A 16,200-nucleotide genomic window follows, 5' to 3' on the forward strand; every position below is an offset into this window, starting at 1 on the left:
CTTTTCTTGGACTTGACTGATGGATGTACTTCCCCAAGGATACAGGTCTGTGTAAATGAGGGGTGAATATTTGAATAAAATTCAGCGTCCATTTGTCAAAAGGAGTTGGAAATGAATGCTGAGTAGCAAAACACAGCACATTTCCGTTTTAGTTAATGAATGTATTTCCTACCACAACTCGTTGGATTTGTGGTAGGAAATTTCTTTCTCTAAAAGCTGGCAGAGAAAATTTTGCAAATATTAGTGAATTAAAACTGCTGCCATAAGCCACGGGGGGACAAACAAAGGCATTATAGATTCAATTCCCTAAATGCCTGCTATGCAAAGGCACTGTGTGGGTCACTGAAGAAGACACGAACTGCTGCAGGTTTGAAGAAAAGTGATGCATTTGACCACTCAATATATCTGTCAGTGCTTTTAGATGAGCATCACGGAGAGGACTAGAAAATGCAGCTTGGCAATTTTAAATCGGAAGTTTATATCATATCTACTTTCTCATACCCATAAAAAAAAAAAAAAAACCTGCAAGGATTAGGCTCTTACAAAATGCTTGTCAAAATATCACCCAACAGTCATTCCAAGTCTTAAAGTCATGGCTATTTGGGACTTCAAAGTCACCTGGGACAGCCATTTGGGCCATTCTCAAGTCTTTTCTATAGATTATAGCATATGTTTGAACACTGGATGATGATAAATATTTAATCTCCCAAAGCAGCCTATTGCACTTGGCAGCAGTACTAGTTTTATAAAGTTCTTCTTTATATGAAGTAACTTGTTCTTCTGTAGCTTCTACCCATTGTTTCAAATTTCACACCCTAGGTCTAGTCAATGTCAATTTAATCCTTTACCTGTGGGAGTCATATAGCTATTTGAAGATCATAGTCATCTCTTTCTCATTCAAGTGTTCTCTACTCATGTGAAATATTTTCAGGAATTTTAAATATTTTGTTTACCATTCTGTTTACTTCACTCAGAGCAAACACTAATAACTTGGAGTGCATAACCCAACATGATATTCTCAATATAACTGGTCCAGAGACACTCCCTCATTCTCATTATGCTAACAATATTAAACTAAGATTACATTAGTTTTTTTAACAATCTCATAAAAATTTTTAACATTCAAGTTTATTTTCATTAAAACACCTTTCATCTCTATGACTCAAATTAAGATGGAGTTTTGCTAATAGACTGATAAGAATAATTCTAATCTGATTAAGTCTTTGAGAAGCATGAACTCCAAAAATACATACACAGAATTTTCCAGATGTACTATGAAATTCCCATCCAGTAATTAATCATGAATCATCTATTTAACTTTGTGTGACTATACCTAACTCTGCGTGATCAGATCAATCTGTTTTGGGGATTGACCACAATGCACTTCATCTCACCTCACTTAAACTGGGTTGAGGTTGCAGAAATGATCATTCTGATGGAAGCTCTTTATCTTAGGAAGTATGTGACTTTATAGAAGACACAAGGTTTTGCTCCATCTTAAACTGTCTCTCCTCACTTTAGTCTCCTCCATTAATTTAATTAGCAATCCCCCAATAATGACATTAATTAGACTTATAAGAATCATTACTCAGTTTCCCATTGATTTCATTTTTTCATTCTGCAATTTTAAATTTTGCTTACTTATTTCAATAGTCAATTTCAGACCTCTTCAAATTCCTATCCAAAGTTTTCTTCTCTGAGTCAGCTTGCAATGTTCTGGTGCACTCTCTCAAAAGTTCTTAAGCTGATAACAACTCTGAGGCTTTGAGGACCAGAGAATGCCTTTTTGCTTACCTTTGCCTATGAGTGACAATTAGGCAGGCATCAAATCCTTGGGTTACCTTCTTCCATAGAATTCTCTTAATGTTTCATTGATTCCCAGACCTTTTTTGTTTTGTTTTGTTTTGAAGGGGAGATAATATGCTTTATTTGAAAGTAATATGCATTCTCTGAGCATGAGCTTTCACAATATTTCTTAAGAATTTAAAATATTATTGTTGCTGTTATGTTATCTTTCTAAGCCATTTAACAAGCTTATCTAGAAAACAATATATTTTAATTAATGTGCTATGTCTCTTACATAGATATTGATGTATTAGCCCTGCCATCCATTGTAACTTGTTATCTTGAAAAAGATGTTCCTGACCCAGAGAAGCACAAAGACGCATACACAAGGAGAACACTATAAGAGGAGGTCTTTATATGTCAGCCAATCTATGCTTTGACTTGATTCTGTCAACCCCATTTTCACCCTTGCCTTCATCTTTTTGCTCCAACTCTGCATTTCCAGATTGTTACACCACTTGGTTGACTAACTTAGCTTTGAATTAGTTTACATTTTTTACCCGAATTTTTTGAGTAGTAGTTCTTTCCTTGGCCAGATAACTCTGTAATAATAGCACAGATACTGTTGGCTCAGCATATCTGGTTAAATAGGAGAACATCCATCACAATACCCTTATTTAATGGTCTCACTGGTACAACCCCACCCACACTATAGCAGATAGCCTGTGTTGGTACATCTCAACACACATGCAAACTAAGCATGGAATTATGGGCAAGGGTGGCAATGACCCACTTGACTAACCCGTTCTCCGTCTTAAACGCTAGAGCTATTTTTGACCTGCCTCAAAACAAATGACTATGGTCTGTTAGAATATAGCCAGTATAACTGTGGACTTGCAGGGGGCTCTCCACTTCTCTGATGGAGAATACATAGCTATCTGGAACTTGGTCCTAAGAGCAGGAATTGAAGTGGTTAACTCTCCCTTCTTGCTTCCTCCATCCATTGCCTCTACAACTAGACTTGGGTTCTGGTCAAGTGTATGTATCTGTCTTCCAGGTGAAGGACTCCAGTAATTAAATCATCAATTAAAATGCATATGATGATTTAATTTTCCAGCCTTTTCCATTTATTTACAGGAACAAAAGGACCCATTCAGTTCCTATTACTGGACCTCTTCAGTGGTTCTTATCCTCATTGCATGTTAGAACTCAGGCTCAAGCCTCAAGCCTCAAGCCTCAAGCCTAGAAAAACAGATAAAATTGGTTTGGAGTGAAGACAGGTGATTCTTATCTGTAGGGGTTGAGAATCACTCTACTCAATGACCTCCTAAAAAAGCATATTTAATATTTATTAAGTGCCTATTTAAGACTGGATGAATGTGGATTTCCAGACTTCTTGTGAGTTATGAGTATCCATGAGAGTTATGAGAAGACTCCCTTTCTGATAAGGTTTAGACAATTTGAATAGCAGGGGGTAGTAGATGCAAAGCTACGGCCATGTCCCTGCCATATTCTGGCATCTCCTAGAGATGGTGTAGTGGTATATTCATTTTATTTTATTTATTTATTTTTTAAAGATTTCATTCATTTGACAAAGAGAGACACAGCGAGAGAGGGAACACAAGCAGGGGGAGTGGGAAAGGGAGAAGCAGGTTCCCCACGGAGCAGGGAGCTGGATGCGGGGCTCAATCCCAGGATCCCGGGATCATGACCCGAGCCAAAGGAAGACGCTCAGTGACCAAGCCACCCAGGTGCCCCAGTGTAGTGGTATATTTAGAGATTTCTAGATAAGGACTTGGCCTTATATTAAACTTGTCTATATATTTGGAATTGACTGAAGGATAATTTCTTCTGTCTGAGCCCAGAGAGATGTTTATCTAAACAGCCCAATTAAATGAGTGCCTACTTTACTGCACAAGATATTTGGATCTGGATGAGGTCAATAACTGTGGCTGCTGTCTTGGAATAGTAGCCCCCAAAGTCATCAAGGGCATCCTTGAATTATCTGGACCTTTGTAGAAAACTGTCTTTATTTCTCATCTCTACTGTCATGGTTCACCGTGCCATTTTGTTTAGGGTGAATATGCTAAAACATGCTTCTCTGTTCTTGGAAAGAAGTTCACTTTCCCCTGACTGTGTAGTTTTAGCTATGAGATTCTCTTAGTGCTGTGGTCTGTCTGGTTTGCTGTCTTGGATCAAACTATCAGTTCCTGGGACAGAATTAGGTTACAATAGTTCTTTCCACACTTTGACTCAGAGCATACTGTCCTCTAAAATTGTCACCCCTGATATTTTCTTCTCTGACCAGCACTATCCTCTAGAAACCAAATAAGAGGCAACACGTGACTCTTCCTCTGTTACATGTACACTGACTAACACTGTCACAAGCAAGTAAAGAATATCCGTGTCTGTTCCAGAAAGCTAAGCAATTCAGTGGTATTTGTTTCTGTATTTTACCATGTAAGCCCATCTACCCTGTATTTCTCCAGTCCTTGTCCTTACCTTTTCCATCAGAAACACAGCCTGTCAAGGTTCATATGCCTGCTTGATTTGCCCTGATGATGAGAAAGGAGAGTCAGAAATTTCCTTCAGGTTGTCCTGAGTTCCAGTGCTTAGAACCTGTTGAATGCAAGGAGAATGCCACAAAAGAACACACCTGGAAACTGCCTCTGTCAGAATGGCAGCCAACTCTCAGGAAAAGCTGGGGGAAACTTGGTCCTCCTTTATTTTCCAACAGGAGGAGACTGGAAATTGGGTGAGACCCAATATATTACTATAGGGCTTGATGCCATTTCATCCATCTTTGACTCTCTCCTTATATGGTTATTGGTTTTTCCAATGGAGCTCCTAGTAACACATTCCCCGGGCACAGGTTCATGACTCCCATCCAGTGAACCCTGAATTCAGTCCTAACTGGATGCAGCCTCATTGCCCTCATTTTATCATCATCATCATCGTCACCATCATCATTATCATCATATCTCAGCAATACCATAGAGGACTGGAACAGAGTATTTGGTATAGTAATAGGTGATGATACTTATGAAGTAAGAAAAACTCTCATCTAAATCTAGTCAGTATAGGAGCTCGAGTAAGTGAATTCCCTTCTGATTCTCATTTTCCTCACTGTAAAATGGAAGAAATTACAAAGTAGGAATTAATTTGATTGTCTACTATTCCTTATCCATCTTGAAAATCTGTATCTTTTAATTGGTATGTTTTGGCCATTTTCACTTAATGTAATTTTTAAAAAAAAGATTTTATTTACTTATTTGAGAGAGTGAGGGAGAGAGAGCATGAGTTGGGGGTAGAGGCAAAGGGAGAGGGAGAAGCAGAATCCCCACCGAGCAGGGAGCCTAACATGGGGCTCTATCCCAGGACCGTGGGATCATGACCTGAGGGGAAGGTAGAGGTTTAACGACTGAGCCACCCAGGCATCCCAGCATTTAATGTAGTTATTGATATGTTTGGATTTGATTTACATTTTTATATTTGCTTTCTGTTTGTTCCCTTTGTTAACCATCTGTTTTGCATTTCTTTGTTTCCCCTTTCCTGACTTTTTTTGGATTATTTGGTGGTTTCTCTAGGGATTACAATATGCATGTTTAATTTTGTATGGTTTATTTAGAATTGATATTTTACCACTTCGGATGGAATGTAGAAAACTTACCTCCTTGTAGTTCTCTTTAGCCTCTCCTCTTACATTATGGTTATCTACATACATTGATGCCCTTATCAGACAAGGTTAAACTTTCTGCTTTTTTTTGCACATATTTTAAAGAGCTTAAGGACAGATTAATCAATTATATTTACTCAGATGTTGGGCATTTTTTTTTGCTCTTTCTTTGTTCCTAATGTTTCAAGTTTGCTTTCCATAGCATGTCCCTTCGGTCTAAAGAATTTCCTTTAACAATTTCTTTAGAACAGGTTTGCTGGCAATGAGTTCCCTTAGTTTTCCTTTGTCTGAAAGTGTTTCTATTTCATCTTTATTCCTGAAGTATATGTTGACTGGATAGAGAATTCTGGATTGACAGTTCTTTTCTTTCAGCACTTTATAAAACTATGGTGCAACTTCTCTCTGGCCTCCATGGTTGCTCTCCTCTTGGTAATGTGTCATTTGTCTCAGGGTGCTTTGGGGATTTTTTTCTTTCCCTTTAACTTTTAGCAGTTTATTATAATATGTCTGGATGTGAATTTATGTTTATTTTGTTTGGCCTTCACTGAGCTTCTTGGATCCATGGTCAGGTTCTTTTGCCAAATTTGGGACATTTTCAGACATTATTTCTTTAAATACTTTTTCTGCACTGCCTTTTTCCTCTTCTTCTGAGATGCCGATGACATGAATGCTAGACTTTTGTTGTTGTTGTTGTTGTTGTTTTCCCACAAATATCTAAGGCTTTTCACTTTTTAATCTTTTTGTTGTTGTTGTTATTGTTCAGATTGAATAATTTTTATTGAGTTTTCTTCAAGTTCATTGATTCTTTCCTCTGTCACCTCTATTCTGCTACCGAGCTGGTCAAGGGAGGTTTTTGGTTTTAATCTTGATTATTGTGTGGATGGGTCTAAAATTCCCATTTAGTTCTTCTTTATATCTCTTTTCATTTAGTACTTTTTCTATTTTTCCTTTGGTTTTTAGAGTCAGATAATTCTAACATCTTTGTCATGTCACCATTTGTGTCTGTTGATTGTATATTCCCATGCAAGTTGAGATTTTCTTGGTAGCTCATATGCCAAGTAATTTCTTAATTGTATCTTGAACATTTTGAATGTTATATTATGAGGCTCTGGATCTTCTTTAAGTCCTAGGACAGTGTTGACATTTTTGTTTTTGTATTCAGTACCTGGTTAGGTTCTAAGTTCCAATTAGCCTCCGGTGTCTGGGGTTTCAATGCCTATAGTATACTTTTCAAAGCATTCACAGTGCTACTTGGATCTGTCTGGTGTATATGCCACCTACTGGCCAGATTCAGACATAAGCAGTGTTATATCTAGTCAGTTCTCAAAGTTTTCTGTATGTTAAATAGTATCAGATTCACAAGTTCACAGCTTGGGAAAGAGTCCAACACTTACAAGCAATTATTTGAGGTTGATCTCCTAAGTTTTTTGCTCTCCATGACCTTCTTATACATTCTGGTTCCTGGGTTGGGGGTTCTTCTTATTTTGTCTTTCAGCTAGAAACCTAGAACTTTAGTTATCCTGCTCTCCAGTGCACTCCTGAAGTGTGCCCACATCATGAGCCAAATAATGGAAGGACAAACAAGACAGAAAACAATTATGGTTGGTCCCACCTTCTTGGAATTACATCTGCTCTGCTGAAGGTGGAGGAAGTTCCCACTCCTTAGAGTTTTGGCTACTGTGGGCTCCCATTATGCCACAGGATTGCTTAGGAGCTGGGCCATGGGATGACAAAAAGAGAGAGAGAATACACAGGGGGTTTTCACATTCTCTCTGAATAGTATGATTTCCCTTTCTGCAACTTGAGCCAGTTTTAGAGGGCTTCTCCTTAGCTCTCTCTTTCTACTCCTTTGTGCCCACTGCAGTGTTGGCTGGGAGATTTTGGGGGAAAAAATAGTAAAGTCACCACCAATTCATTGGTAATTGAATTCCGGACATCTTCCCCAATTTACTTACTACTTTTTGGAATCCTCAAAGAGCTGCTCTGTGTATTCTGTCCAGACTTTATTCAGTGCAAAACAGAGAATGACTGGTACTTACTCCATCTTACCCAGGCTGGACTCCTAATATTCTTTAAAACTCCAAAAATTTAATGATGCTTATTTATATTTTAATTATCCTACCTAGTCATTTTACTGAGCGAGTCTTCCCTGCTCCCCTCAAAGGTCAGGTACCAAGCAAAAATATAAAACCCAGGAAAATGGAAATCAAATATTAAATATTCTGATACTTTACCAATCCTGTATGATCTAAAGAAAAGTGAAAGGTCCCCATCCGAGCTATCTGCACCTGAATATAAAATGTCATATTATATTACTTTCAAAATATGGATTTTGAAATAATATTTTAAAAAGTGAAAAATATAAACAGCTAATCTCAACCTTTCCATTAGGTCTGATTCATATTTAGAAATTTGGGAGAAAATGGCTCTTAATTGGACACTTTTAAAGATTGTCATAGGATCATCCTACAAGCCATAGTTATAGCTCAGTGCTTCAAAAGAAATATGAAAGCTGGCCACCTGTAGAAATGCATAGAGTCAAAACAGCCGACCTCCTTTTCTCCAGCATAATCTGTATCATGGCTTAAGTAAGTGGGGCACTGAGGGGCAAGTCTGCAGTGACTGTCATTCATGGTGCATTTCTTCTGCAAATCAATTACACTTTATATACATAATCATGTCAGAGCCTGACTAAGAAAGTCTGCAAAATCTTTTCACAGAAGACTCAAAAGGATTGGAAAAAATATCATTCTCTGATACCCACATAATAATTATAAAATATAAAATGCCAGTAGAAACACATATGCACGCCATCATTCTTGACAGGTCCTCCAAATAAAATATTAATTTATTTAAATCAAAGGTCAGTTCCCATATTTAGCTCATATGTGACAGTTTTTTTTTAAAGCAACTAAAGGTTTTCAGTAGCCATTGGATTTAAAAAAAAAATAAAGACAGTATAATTACATGCTTCTTGGCAGACAGAATCATGTTATATTTGCATTTTAGATGTAATTTGATTCTTCAACTTTTTACACTATTTTATTTCTTTGTGCACCAATCTATTCTATTGGACTGTGAGGTCTTTGAGGGTCATAAGTAAAGTTTATTCAGCTAGGTTGATACAAAACAGAATTTAACAAATGTTCTTTGTTAATCTCATTTCAAATATGCAAAGAGTCGATCATAAAAGTTCAATAAGAAGTAATGGGTTTTTTAGCTGGCCATATCAAAGGAAAAAATTCCTGGCAAGACATTTTTTAAAAAACACTCATGAAAATTTATTTTCAGCAAAACAACTCTCTCCATTTAACTACAGTATGTGGCATTCACTGTACTACTGCTAAGTTTTTTTTTTTCTCCTTTATTCAACGTTACTTTACTGGTGAAACATTTAAGCCAGTATTCTAAGTGGTGTGTGGGAGTTTTCTCAGAGCACATATCTTGTTGCTATATAATGGGATATGTGCATATATTTTAACTCCCACATAATCTTCCGAACTGCTCTGCTGAAGTCTGCACAGCATATAATCTAGTTAGATGGTTTCTTCCTGGGATTCTGGTTTTGAAATTATCTCAAGGCTGAGTGTAACCTTCTATAGGGTTCAGATTCAATACGGGGAAATTTCCCCCTTTGTCAGCAAAAATCTTCACTCTTAGTTGAATCTTCAGCATTCTATGGTGCCCAGAAAGCAATTTAGGGCAGCATTCATCCAATAGATAGATAATGAAAGCCACATACGTAATTTTAAATTTTCTCGTAGCTATATTAAAAAGGTAAAGAGAAACAGATAAAATTAATTTGTGTAATACAATATATATAACCCAATATATCTAAAATATTACCATCTTAACATATGATCAATATAAGAATTATTAATAAGGTATTTTAAATTTTTGTGTGAAGTCTTTGAAATCTAGTGTGTATTTTATACTTACAGCAGATCTCGACTCAGACTAGCCATGTCACAAGTGCTCTATAACCACATGTGGCTAGTGGTTGTCTAATTAGAAGGATAGATTTAAAAGAAACGGGATGAAAGGACTGAAAGAGATCACTGAGGTTCTCTTCCTACCTCTTTTCTAATATTTGAATATTCCCATATGATCTATAGACATTTTTCTCTAATCCAAAATGTTTTTCAAGTCCTGCAGTATCCTACCTGGTCCAACATCACCTTCCCGATTCTCTGAGTCTTCTGCTAATGCTACCATATGTCTCTGCTCAATGACACCTCTTTCTGTCACTGGATCCTGGCTTGGGGGTAATTTTTTCCCATGGCTGTTGTACTTATTTTTCCACTATGCAGAATATACTTCATTCTTGCTATCCTCAACCCAATGATTTTCTCTACTCCTTGCTTTTATGACTAATCAATTCCTTTTAGGTCTCAAATTAATTTGTCTTTCTCAGGGAAGACTTCCCTGAATCCCCAAGAGCTTTCTGAGAGCATGGCCGACACAACATATTGACTATCATCTTCATAACACTTACTATAGAGGTTCCCCTTCTAGTGAAGAAACATATACATGAGGTCATACAGTCATAAACCCAGTACATTGTTGGTGCTTAATTAGTATTGTCTGAATGAATAGCATGACTGATTAAATGAATGAAAGAATGAAAATATCAGAAAGAAAGTGATTTATTAAAGGTCTCATAGTTACTAAGTTGTAAGTCCTGGACCCTAATCCAACTAAGCTCACACAATTTAAGCATTTAAAGAGATTACAGCTTAAAGGAGATGCAATCATTATAGTATGGACAGTAGAGTTAAAAATATCCATGCATTCTGGAATTTTTGGTTATGGTAAGTTTCCCATTTCTGAAAATAACATAAAATATGAACTGCTGATGGTAATGTAAACTGGTATGAGTGTTCTGGAAAGCAGTGTCTCAATACCTGGACTACACCTATGACCTAGTCAAACCATGTTTGAGTATATATCTCAATTCTAATACAGGTTCAAAAGGAGAAAGAGATGAGAATTCTATTGCAGTGTCGTTTGTGTTGGCAAAAAATTATAGACAATGTAGGTGTCCCTCACTGGGGACAGGAGGGTAGGGAGTGGGTAAAATGTAGTGGATACACACCAGTGTGTACTACACAGAAGTTAGAAGCAACTGACTAGATGTATACACAGCGACATCAGTGGGTCCTAAAAGTTCACTAATGAAAAAACAAAAGACAGAATCAAATGTTTATGTAAGGCACCATTCATATAATTTTTTTTATTATGTTATGTTAATCACCATACATTACATCATTAGTTTTTGATGTAGTGTTCCATGATTCATTGTTTGTATATAACACCCAGTGCTCCATTCAGTACGTGCCCTCTTTAATATCCATCACCAGGCTAACCCATCCCCCCACCCCCTTCCCCTCTAGAACCCTCAGTTTGACTCTGAAAAACCATTCATATAATTTAATAATACACATTGTATATACATATATATAAAACAATGAAACACATTTTAAAAGAAAATATGAACAAAAAGATACACACTAAACATATGAGAAGATCAAAATTGTTATCTATAGAAGGAAGGCATAGTGATAGTTGGAAATAAAGACAAAAGAAAATAAAATTAATGTCTTATATAGGTCACTGATAATGTGTCATGAATTGAGACATAGAACTGATTTAACCCTCAGAAATTGACAGCCAAAATTAGAAGAAAAATTTTAAAATATATATAATATTATATGAATATATTTAAAATATTTTTGCTTGTGTAACTCACTCATACTCTTTTTGAGTTGGACCTCTTCGAATATATTTCTTTTCTTTTTTCCTTTCTTTGCTCTCCTCCCCTCCTGTCCTTTTTTCTCCCTTCCACTTCTTCCCTTCCTTTGCATTTCATTTTCTATCCTCCTCTCCCCCTCCCTTCTCCTGCCCTCCCCAGACACTCTGTCTCTTTCCTTTCTTGTCTCATCTTTAGCTAATTTGAAGTGGTCATTTTAGAAATAAGCAGCTGCTTGAGATGTTCAAGAGGGTTCTGTATCATCCTGACAATCATTTAGTTAATAAAAACAGCTTGTTAAGTGGACCCAGCAACCATGCTGTCTATGCAAATAACTGTCCTAACTATCCCTTAATAAAAACAGTGCCTACACCTCCCCCAGTTATTCCTTCTTTATAACTCAACTCCCAGTAGGGCATTAACAATCCATTTTTTTTTTCAAGTGTTCACTTACTTTGTTAGATGCTCTGGGCAAAATCATTCAATGAACAAACCAACATAGTCACCATCCTAGATGACAGACATATCAAGATCGATATGATATAGTTACTGAATTCTGGAAGATTCCATTCTAGTGGAGAGTATACTACAAGTGATTTCATCATAAACTACAATTTATAGGCTTGGTTACATGATATTCTGATATAATCATTTTGACATAAGCTGTTTTGACCAAAAATTTAATTTTCCATATACTGAATGAAGCCCAGAGATCAAATAGCAACAAGAACAGACTACCGACACTACAGATTCTAAAAAGGTGCCATTTTTATATCATGTTTTCAAGATAAAGGGGGGGAAATTAAAATATTTCCCAAACCTTATTAACAAAAATACCTAGTAAAGGTTAAGAACATATCTAAAGATAATGAAAATATAAAACAGATAAAAAAAGTAACGTAACTGTGCACAAATAATCTGATGTGTGGATTCATAATAGGCATTTTGTTTTACTCAGAGGACTAGGGACTGTTTTGGGAAAAAGAGGCATTTGAATCAGAAAGGCCGAGTTGGTAAGAAGACACGAAGGACAACATGCACAGAGGCCAGCATGTATATGCCACTTATGAGAAGCAGGAGAGGAGACTTTATTTTCACTGAGAGAAGATGTGTAAAGGATGGTATTGAGAAAAAATCCTGGAGAGATAAGTAGAGACAAACTTTGTAAGGATATTAATGACAGAATGGAGAACATGGATCCATGAAAGATTTAAAATGGATGATGATAGGTTTAATAACGATAACAGAGATATAGAAAAGTTGCTTCATTTACAGCTGATTGACACACTTTTTCATAGCATTGGTTAAAAAAAAAGGACATTGGAAATCAGACTGTGTAAACCACATTTATTCATCATATTATACAGCAGTCTACTCCTGACCAAAGCCTCCTGTAGGTAATATTACATAGTTGCGGATTTTTGCCATATTCTTGATTTCCTTTTCATGGGAAGAAAGAATGATTAATATCCATCTTCTCTGTCAATCAGATTGCCCAAAGCTCCTCTTTTGTAGCACCCTACCTGTGTTCACTGTTCTTGATATTTCTTGATCATTTTCTTGAATCAAACTGTATATTTAGGGCGCCTGGGTGGCTCAGTTGGTTAAGCGACTGCCTTCAGCTCAGGTCATGATGCTGGAGTCCCGGGATCGAGTCCCGCATCGGGCTCCCTGCTCGGCAGGCAGTCTGCTTCTCCCTCTGACCCTCCTCCCTCTCATGCTCTCTGTCTCTCATTCTCCCTCTCTCAAATAAATAAATAAAATCTTTAAAAAAAACCTGTATATTTAATGTTTTTATATTGAACCGCCTGAGGTCTGGTTTGAACAGCATTCTAATTTATCTAAGTTAACATATTAGAGATTAAAAACATCCCAGTATATGGTGTTAATTCAGATACATTGACATTGCCACTTACTGCTCATAGATAAGTTTCATCTTGCAATTCCGGCTATTTTAGGGGTCACTTGTATCCAGTTCTCATGGTGAAAATTCGAAAATCTGCTCCCTGGTTAAGGCTGATCCTTGGTGATGAATAAATTGAACTATAAGATAGGATTAGTCCAAATGTGGCAAACTGAGAAAGTCAATATATCATATGATTCAAACAATTGTTTTTCGATAACCATGGTGTCCTACTTACTTTAGATTCTTGTTATATTGATATAAATGTGAGTTATTAGTATCAATCTTCCTCTCTGGTTACTGACATTATCAATTATATGCAACGTTTAGTAACTCTGTCTAGTTATAGTTTCTCTTATCCTTAGAAATTGGATTCTACCTAAAATATTTCAGAATCAAAATCTCTCTAGAACATAAATTGTATTCATCTGATGACTTTGATTCCTAATGCTTCAAAGAAACTTGAACTCAAAAATCTGTGATTTGTTTTTCCTAAGTCAACTTGGCTAAGCTGGAACTGCATTTCCTAGGATTCCTTTCGTTGATGCTTTCCAGTCAGAGTTGACCAAAACAAATATTTGCATGAGATGCAGAAAGCAGAGTGAAGCCGGAGTCACTCCTCTCTGAAGGTCATAGTGATCTGATGCGCTGAGAGATAGACCAAGAGGTGCCCGTGGGTTTTAGTGTGTCCTCATTTAGGACATGCTTTATGTCCGGTTCTTCCTGACTGTGGGCCCTGCAACAGAGGCTCACCACAAGATGCAGAGACAACAACACTCCACAGACTTGGCCATCAGCTTCCTGTTGTGGTCACACACCGAGATGGGCATGCCTGGCTTCCCAGATTCCCACACAAGCCCTCACTTGTGCATCATTGCCAGCCCTTCAGGAGGGTGCCTTAGCAACTTTACTCTGGTTTCCAGCATCTCCATGCTCCACCTTACTTTCTAACCTCTCCCACAGTTGTGTTATATCCAATTCCTGTAATAAAGCCTTTATTATATCATACTCCTAGTGTTTCTCTTTCCTGGGTTGTGCCCTGACTGACAGAGTACTGAAGGGTATTTTCATTCTAGCTTTTAGTGAAGAAATGACAATAGTTTTTCTTCTAAGCACTTTCCTTTTAACTAATAGTGTCTCCCTTGACTCATGATTCCCTCTATAGTTTTAGCTTAGAAGAAACTCAGTTTCATGAAAACTCATTTCATCAATGCAAAGTAGGAAATTTTCTTCACTAACAAACTTTGAAAAAAAAAAGAAAGTAGACATTAATATATATCAAATGCTTAGGATTAGTCTTTTGCCATCGAAACAATTTTCCAGCCCATAGCCAAATCTGTTTATTAAAGGGTTATGAACATGGAATGTGTGTATAATTTAAATACATATTAAGGGAGGATAATTTCAAAACTAACTTTAGAATAATTTTAGAAGTTAATTTCTCCTAGTGAATTACTTGGGTGTTCAATCACATGGGAGAGCTGACCAGATGTCTTTATGAATAGAGAGTATCTTACTCATGTGTACAGCTAGTCTTCATCTTGATATAAAATTTGACCTAAAACAGAGTTATGATTTGTGAGCTAAGAGAATAGGTTAAAAAGTAAAAATCCACAAAAAAAGAATGCAGGAAGGCAAGAAAACAGGTTGGTACTGTTTTCAGGGTCATTTGTATCATTTCAGTAGAATATGAAAACATAATTATAATAATACTACCACCACCAATAATAGTATCTATCATATTATTCAGAGGTGAAGAAAGTATATGGAAATAGTAAAATTCTATACAAATGACCATCATGATTATGATGCTTTCTTCTTCCCTTTTTACTGTCTTTTTCTATCTGGTACTCAAAGGGTTTTCTTGCTGATATCAGCAAATTTGATAACATAATCCATAAAACTGCCAGTGAGACTTGCTTGGTTCCCAGGCAACAGAGGCTTATTTTAAATATGGTCTTTCAGAAGCCATGATTCATCACTGCTGTCTAAGCCTGAAGTGACATTTCACAACAGAGAGCTTGAGAAAACGGAATCTTTCAGTGGCCTAATCAATTCAATTCAGCCGGTAGTAACTAGACTCCTACACTGTACTTTCACATTCATTCACTAATTGGGAAGTGTGAGCAGGCCCTCTGCTCAGAGCGGTCAGAGACACATCCCTCACAGGCCTCCCCCTTACGGAGTTTCCAGCATTGCAGGGTGGCAACTATACAACAAATTATTTTCATACATGATAGAGTATATATAAAATGCTATAAAAAAGATATAAATTAGAAGCTAGAAATGGAGGTGATAATTGAGTGGAGGAAACCAGCATTCCAGACAGAAGAAATGGTCTGAGCAAAGACACAAAATTATAAAATTGCAAAGTATGCCCAAGGTAGATGGGCCTCTGGATTCCAAGGTTCTTTATTTCCAATGGAAATAAAGAAATTCTCTTTTTTGATCACCATGGGACCTACAGAAAAAGCATTATTTTTTTTATTATATTATGTTAATCACCATACATTACATCATTAGTTTTTGATGTAGTGTTCCATGATTCATTGTTTGCATATAACACCCAGTGCTCCAAAAGGCATTAATTTTTGAGATTTGCCTAAAGTTAGGTGGTCTAATATGTGGTCTCGGGCCAAGGATCACGTTACAACACAGATTTTACCATATACTGGAACTTGCAATCACAACTTTTTGGCCTTTTGTGTTTAGTAGCTTGTTGTATGTATTACACAAAGGCTGTGCACCTATTTTCATTTTGTAATATGGCGATGTGTATTTATCTGCTTCTTATTCGTGCATTTTGTAGGATACCTCCATTTCAAATTTATTTTGACAAAATGTGATACCATTCCAGCATTATTACAAATGATAAAGAGCAAGGTGGAAGGGAGATTGGATTCATCATGTGAAGGTTAAATAATTCTGATTTTGAGCAATGAATATCGATTGCTCTTTTAAGAGGTGTTTGAAGAATTCTTGTCATTGAGGAAAACATTTATCAAGATTATCATCCTTCAATATTACTTATCTTGAAACCTATTCAAGTGCAAAGAGAAGGGTGAAAAAGCTATGGTAAACAGATGA

Source organism: Neomonachus schauinslandi, chromosome 1, assembly GCF_002201575.2.
Source record: "Neomonachus schauinslandi chromosome 1, ASM220157v2, whole genome shotgun sequence".
Classification (NCBI taxonomy): domain Eukaryota; kingdom Metazoa; phylum Chordata; class Mammalia; order Carnivora; family Phocidae; genus Neomonachus; species Neomonachus schauinslandi.